Source organism: Phoca vitulina, unplaced genomic scaffold (assembly GCF_004348235.1).
Source record: "Phoca vitulina isolate PV1807 unplaced genomic scaffold, GSC_HSeal_1.0 scaffold8, whole genome shotgun sequence".
NCBI lineage: Eukaryota > Metazoa > Chordata > Mammalia > Carnivora > Phocidae > Phoca > Phoca vitulina.
The window spans coordinates 68,890,019-68,897,857 of NW_022589711.1; the positions used below are offsets into that span (position 1 = coordinate 68,890,019).

At 42.8% G+C, this 7,839-nt stretch overlaps 1 pseudogene; it reads right to left on the minus strand.

Moving 5' to 3' along the window:
- Window positions 1-1,243: 1,243 nt before the first annotated feature.
- LOC116634122 lies at window positions 1,244-2,983 on the minus strand (annotated as a pseudogene).
- Between the last annotated feature and the right edge of the window lie 4,856 nt (window positions 2,984-7,839).

The following is a 7,839-nucleotide window of genomic DNA, read 5'->3' on the forward strand; positions in this document are numbered from 1 at the left end:
GGCTCTAAGAAGCATTCAAATTTTTATCCATCATTTTCCTTCCATAAAATGAGCATTTCTATTAAAATGATATTACATAAAAATGGAATTTTAATGTGTGGAGATTCTTTAAAATCACAAGACCACCTGGTAAAAGGCAGGCTTAACACTACTTTTCCCTCCATAGAAATTAGGAATGAAAGAAATAAAAAATGATTGAAATTAGAAAATGCAAAACCAAAATAGCCACAAAATAAATGTGCTCCCCAAATGTGGAAGTGTTAGGACATCCAACTCGAAGATGCCATTGTTAAGAGTATTAAGCTCTTGCTGGGCAGTGACCATGGGTGCTAAGAAGTTCCACGTGGGTCACGAAAGCACATGGGTCGTGGGGGAAGGCGCGACTGCAGGGAAAGAGGCCACATCTGACCGGGAGACGGGGATTGTGACACTGCAGCTCAGTCGAAAACATGAATTCCTTGCCAACAAGGTACATGCCATGAGAGAGTCACAGTAGGCAAAAATACAGTAAAGTTGAAAGGATGGTCACTCTCAAGGGAAACAGGTTCCACAAAGAATAGGGAAAGAGAGCGTTTGGTAAAGATGTATCGATAGTCACTCTGTGACATCATTTACAAAATATGACTATTGGTGATGAGTAGAAAACATTTCAAATTGAGAAGTGTTGAGACAATAAGCATAAAAGCTCATACACTGTATTTGTAAATATTTTGGGGACGTGAATACTTATCTTGATCATCTCTGAAGAATTTTAATTTTTTTCTCATTTATAATTTTAATCGAAGCATCGCTATTCATTTTTTCTTAACTCTTTCTTATAGGCACCAAATTTTAATATCTAAGTCAATCTTTGGGAAAGAAACAGCATTAAGAACTCCCCTCCAGAACAAAACAGTGATGTTCTTTCCTACAAATAACCAAATTCAACATCTACCAAAACAAAAACAAAAAGCCCGCACACAAAAACAATAACAAAAATCACATTCTAGGGCTTCAGTGCATTTAGCAGCCTTCACTGAGCAGCCTAATCATCCTTCAGCTGACCTTCAAAAAAAGTAACACCCAAGCTCATCAAAATATACATTTTCCATTTGCTTTTTTTTTTCACTAAAGATAACAAATAAAGAAAAAAGAAGCCTTGAAGGAATTCACAATCAATTGCCTGACTCATTTTGATGTCGTGTACAGCATACGGAGGTCAGGAAGGCTATTTGCAGCACATGTGACTAGGGGATACTGGTCTTCAAGCATTTGCTTTCTTCCAAACAGTGTAAAATACCCACAATTCCCAGTAAGAAGGAACACAGACTATGTCTTTGGAGAATTCCACGGGACGGTACAAGCACCTGAGCTGTTCTTCACAGAGTGCCAGGGCTTCTGTCAAATTGACACAGTTACCCTCTGTAAAATATTTCCCATCCTGTTTCAGTACTTTCATGGAGAGGTCAAGAATCAGTCTATGGGGCGCCTGGGTGGCTCAGTCAGTTAAGCGTCTGCCTTCGGCTTGGGTCATGATCCCAGGGTCCTGGGATTGAGCCCCCACATGGGAATCTCTGCTCAGAGGGGAGTCTGCTTCTCCTTCTCCCTCTACCTGCCCCCTCCCCTTGTTTGTGCTCGCTCTCTCTCTGTCAAATAAATAAAATCTTAAAAAAAAAAAAAAAGTCAGTCTGAGAAACTCCCATATGGAATCTTCTTCCAGAGATGAGATTGGAATGGCTGTCAAATCATTAATCACATAATCAAACTCTCTCCCTTCTTCGGCGTACCTCTTCAGTACTAGAATACAGTCTTCTATTAAAACCTGAGAGCAGTCTCCTTTAGGATTGTCTAAGGGGTGGCCACATGGTTTTTGCAGGTGTTTCTTATATCCATCAATCACCATTTGGTCAATCTCTACTGTAGTGACCATCTTTGGTTTCAGTTTGGCTATTTCACATTATATGCGCCCACCTCCACTGCCTAGAATCGGTGTGTCTTTGCCACCATAGTCTTTTCCACTGGCCTTTTCCATACATGCCCTATGTATACCCAAATCATCCTCCACCAGATGAACATCTCCAAATTGCCTCGAGTATAGAATTTTAAATGTTCTTAGATGGTGAATCTTCATCATACACCACTTCATCTATGTCATACCCACAACCAGGTGGCCATCAGCAGTGAGCCAATATCAGTTGAGGGCCCCTCCTCGAACTATGGGCGGTAATCCCTTCACCCACCCGGTGAGGTCCTTACTCAGTTCTTTTGTTCTTTCTTCTACTTCGTTCAAAAGACCGTCAACTTCTTGGCCTTGCGAATCACCATCATAACTCTGAAGTTCCAACAACACCAATCCATGTGGGTAAATTCTCAAATTGGCAAAGCTGCCATTTTCGTTTCTGTGGGTCACTAAAATAACCGTGGTCTTGCCAGGTGTGCCCCGATTCCGTCGTCCCTTGCTCCTGGAAAATGGATCGGAGGCCCTTTTAGAGTGGTCTCACCGCAAAGCATGCCAAGCATGAAGTCCAGCGTGCCAGTGCTGTGCTGCCGTCATGCGGAGGAGAGGCCCTGTGGCCTGCCTGGGGGAGGCGGCCTCGGGAGACTGGGTGGCCGTGGGGATGTCAGGCTGCCCAGGGAGTGCCTCTCAGAAGAATTTTAATACAAAAAAAAAATAAAAGATAAAAAATGTATGTGAGAGCAGAAGACCCAACAAACAAGTGTCTTCCAGGGTCTCAGCCGAGTTCCTTGGAGAGGGCAGCACATCCATTGTCCCTCAGACACAGCTCAGGAAATAACTTTTCTTACACCAGCATCTCCCCAGTGTACTAGAAGAACTGGATCTCCCGAGGGATTTCATTCACTGTTAACAGTCTTTCATAAGCAGGAAAGATCTAGCTCAAAACCCTCAATGTATTTAAGAAATCTACAAGGCCACAAATCACTAGGATTACAATCTCCCGTTTGGCTTTCTAACCTCACTGTCAGATACCAATGCTAACGACATTTTACATTTGCAATATTGTGATTTATAAGAAATACATATTTGGTCATTTAAATATATATATTCCTTATCTATTTGCCCTCTTCCACAGTTCCTAGCTCACAGCTCCTGAAAGCCTTGGAATTTCCTTTCCAGGAGCAAGGGACAACGGAATCGGGGCACACCTGGCAAGACCATGGTTATTTTAGTGACCCACAGAAACGAAAATGGCAGCTTTGCCAATTTGAGAATTTACCCACATGGATTGGTGTTGTTGTCACTTGTTATGTTAATGAGGTGACTTTTGCAAAGCACCAAAGGATGGAGTCTGGGGGCCAATGGAGCCAACCCTGTGATCTGAGGGTTAGAACTTACAGTGTCACCCCCTGACCCATGGGGTGGGGAGAAGGGCTAGAGGTTGAATCAACTGCCGAGGGCCAATGACTTAATCAATCATGCCTATGTAATAAAGCCTCCTAAAAATCCAAAAGGACCAGACTCAGAGAACTTCCAGGTTGACAAACACGTGGAGATTTGGGGCATGTGGTGAGCCTAAAGAAGGCATGGAAGTTCTGTACCCTTTGGCCACACCTTGCCCTATGCATCTCCTCCGTCTGGCTGTTCCTGAAGTATATCCTTTTATAATAAACCAGTAATTTAGGAAGCAGAATATTTCTCTGAGTTCTGTATTCTAGCCTCTCAAGCAAATTAATCACACCTGAGAGGGGATGTTGGGAACCAGTGATCTATAGGCAGTTGGTGAGAAGTGCAGGTAACAAACCTGAGTTTGTGGCTGGCATCTGAAGGGCGGGAGGGAGGGCAGTCTTGGAGGACTGAGCCCTTAACCCAGAGAATCTGCTGTTATCTCTGGGTAGAGAGTGTCCGAATTGAGTTAAATTGTAGGACATCCGGCAGTTTCCGGAGCATTGTTTGTTGTGGGGGAATCCCGGCACGTGAGAACACACACACACACACACACACACACACACACACACACACACACAAACCCTGGAATTGGTCTCTGAATACCATTTTTACATGTGAAAAGCTGGTCCTGCTTCCAAAGCAACTTCACACACATTAGCTCTTTTGATCTTCAACGTAGCCCCTCGCAACAGGTAGTGCCATTATTTTCTGGATGAGAAAACAGAAGAGCACGAAGGTCATCCTCTTAGAAAGAGGCACGGCACGTGGAAGACAAAACTCCAGGTCTTCGGGTCCAAACCGAATGCCTGTCTCACTTCCATTTTAAATCGCATAATGATCCTAAGAAGATTCAGTTCTCCAAAAAAAAAAAAAAAAAAAAGAGCAAAACCTTTGGCAAGGGCTCCTACATTTTTCCAGGGCCCCTTGGAAGAGTAGGTGCTGTGTTTTCATCACCTGGGGGGGTGGGGGGAGACCGCAATGAGCTGAATTTCTCCCGTGCGAGGAGGAGGCGTTGGCCCCAAGCACAGGCTGCAGATGGGCAGAGGGAGGGGAGACCAGGGCGCCACGCTCCAAGCGGGGGTTAAACATCCACGTCGGAAGGAGAACAGCTGTGGCCCCCTTTACATTACAGTTTTAAAATTCTGAGCGTGTAAAGAACTATAAAAATCCCAAGTAGGCCCTGGATCATAACAGATGAATAAGGGATTTATAATCTTTAAACGCAAGGAGAATGGCTTGCATTTGTACCATTTCCTATTTTGATTACAATCATTGTCCTGAGAGCAGATTCATGTTGTGCCTTTTCTGATTCTTTTTGCAATCCATCACAAGGAGACAACAGAATGGTAATGCTGCTGTACATTCTTTGAAAGACAATAAAAGCCCTATGTAACTTCAGACCTTCCCATTTGTTTTTTTTTCTTTTCTTTCTTTTATTTATTTATTTTTTTGATTGTCATAATTTGATTGGGCAGTCATTTTCTATTGTGGCCTGTTAGCTACCTCATTAACCTGAAAAGGTGAGATGGTCTGAACAATTAACTTCCAGAATATTAAAAAGGTTAAAGCAAAGAGCCTGCTGCTTAGTGCTTTTCATAAACTAGCTCGAGTATTAAATTCTGATATCTTGTTCCAGGTTCCCAGCCTGTAATCCTAAGAAATGGCACAAACAAGGCTCTTCCTGAATTGTTTTAAAATGGCGTTCTTCTCCTAATGCTTTCTGGGCCTATGTAGTTTATATGCCAATAAACCTTGGGAAATTTCTATGCCTCCCTTCGCTACATCGCCCTGCTGCAGCAGAATGTCCTTTTTTCCTTAGTAGGGACTTTTTTCAGCTCAATCTGTTTTTCTTGGTATTAAAGGAACTTGCATAAAATTGATAAGAACCTCTATCACAACCAAAATTTTCTATTATTCTAGAAATTCACCATTCACAAAAGCAGCATGAAGATATCGGCGGAAGCTCATATGCAAAGAAACAAATGCAAAAGCCTCAGAAACTGGTGGGCGCCTCTGGGCTCTAGCCTGGCTCTTAGCTCTTCCGGCCCAGAGTAGAGCTGTGGTGGGATGCGCACCTGTCTTACCGTGCTATCCGTGTAGCCATCGGGAAAACGCTAGCCAAATCAGTGCAAGAAAACTGAAAAAGGAAGACATGGATTATGTGACATTTTTCAGGTGTCATTCAAATCCTACCGCTGGGTAAATGCAAGGATGACATGAAAATTCAGTATTTTCTAAATTAAGAAGGCAACATTTTTTCTTCTCTGTGTTAGTTTTTTCACTCTCAGCCCAGCTAGATTGCCCAGGCTTTTACAGCCTAGGAAATACATGGAGCCTAAGAAACTAGTAGCAGGCCCTCAGCTGACCTGACTTTACAGAAGTGCACTCCTATCCTCATTGCTTATATTCCAACCGTCCCCTGCGTGGCTTGGGACCTGTGGGGAATTTCCCCTTGGAGGCGGCAAAGCTTAGGGCAGATTATACCACGTGTGGCAGATCTAGGCGCTCATTAAAACATTTCGACACAGTGCTTTAGGAGAGATTTCGCAGCCTCAGGAATTCCAGTTGGATATATAAAGAGCCTCTTGTTGTTTGTTATTCTAATTGTGGTCATTATACAAATGTAAATGAAACGTACACTCTGCTCTTCATTTGCATGTAAATTTGGCAAGTGGTATTTGAAAAAAAAAAGCCTTGTCACCCACTTCTTTTACCAATCGGTATCCTTCTCAGACAATAGATTAACTCATGCATTTATCCGTTCATTTATTCCACAAACGTTTACTCTACATCTCTCAGGCACCAGGCAGTGGGAGAGGGTAACAGAAATGATGAGAGCTCTCTGCCCTAGTGCGGAGAGAAATCTAGACAGATAAATTGTAAGTACTATTTGCTTGTTAAGTGGTATAATTCATGTACCAATAAAATTCTATATCGGGAAACCCAAGCAGGCAGGTTTAGTAGAGATGTTACTTGAGTCGGATTTGAGGAATGAGAAGGACGTTTCCAAGCAGAGACAGCTCAGAGGACATCCTTGATAGGAGGAAGAGCAAAGGCAATGTTAGTCCCGGCCTAAACAAAATATAATTCAGTAAAGGAAATCCACTTTCCATTGCTTCCTCTCCACCTTCCCTAAATCACAAAACACCAGCAAACTCCAATACAAATAATTTGGCACTTTGTTTCTGTTCCTCTCTGCTGTTATAAACAAAGACAAGATTTTGTTACAAGAGCCACAAAGGCGCCATGGTCTTTCACATCACTATCTCCCTTGATCTCACAGGTCGTAGGAAGCAATCGAATGCCGTTGCAGGACAGATGATGTCTCAAGGAGCTGGTTACTGCCCCAGCAATGAAGTGGTCTGAGGACTATATTTTCTAAAGACAGAATGAAACCACGGCATCTGGTAACAGGACAGGATTATCTTGAAGAACTGCCAAGATGGAAGGGTGCAGCAACTATTTCTCGGAGCAGGATCTGTTCTCCAGACCAGTGCTGCCCAGGAAGAATATAACGTGAGGCACAAATGTGAACCACATATGCAATTTAAAAAAATTTTATAGCCACAATAAAAAAGCTTAAAAAAGTGAAATTCGTTTTAATAATATATTTTATTTAACCTAATCTATCCAAAATATAAACAATGTTTTTAAAGTAGTAGCAAGATATTTTACTTTTTTATATACATGTATAGACTAAGTCTTTGACATCCCGTATGTATTTTCCACTGATGGCCCATCTCCATTTGGACTTGCCACACACAAGTGCCGAGTAGCCCTGGGCGTCTGGTGACTCTGGTCTCAAACGGCAGAGGTCTATACCTAAGCAACTATCCGTGGCCCTCCCTTCCCTGTACCACTCTGCATTGGTAGTAATCCCCAAATAATCAAAGGACTAGCCAAGGTTAATCAAGACGCTAGCTAAGGACATGTAGTAAATATCCTTGGTTCTTTCATTCATTCATTTACTCGCTTACCAAACATTGGTTCAGCAACTATTACTATATGTCAAGTTATGTGCTTCATTTGGGAACACAAAGTGAACTGGGTCTTGGTCTCTGCTTTCAGAGTCTTGTTGAGGAGAAACAAGTAAACCGTAAGGATGCCATGCCTTGAATCTCGACAGTGTGCGCACAGGAAGTCTTGGGAGCTCAGAAGGAAGTCAGGAATGAACAAGGAAAAGAGGGGAGCTAGGGAATCATTCAGGGCACTGCGGGGCTAGTGAAAGTATAGTTAGACCATTGTAAAGTGGAAGGGAAAACATACCTTGAAAGAAAAAGGAATATGTGCAAAGACCTAAGGCATTATTCTACAAAGTCAAAAGTAAAAGTAAAGTGGGGCACCTGGGTGACTCAGTGGGTTAAGCATCTGCCTTCAGCTCAGGTCATGATCTCAGGGGTCCTGGGATCGAGCCCCATGTCAGAATCCCTGCTCAGCAGGGAGTCTGTTTCTCC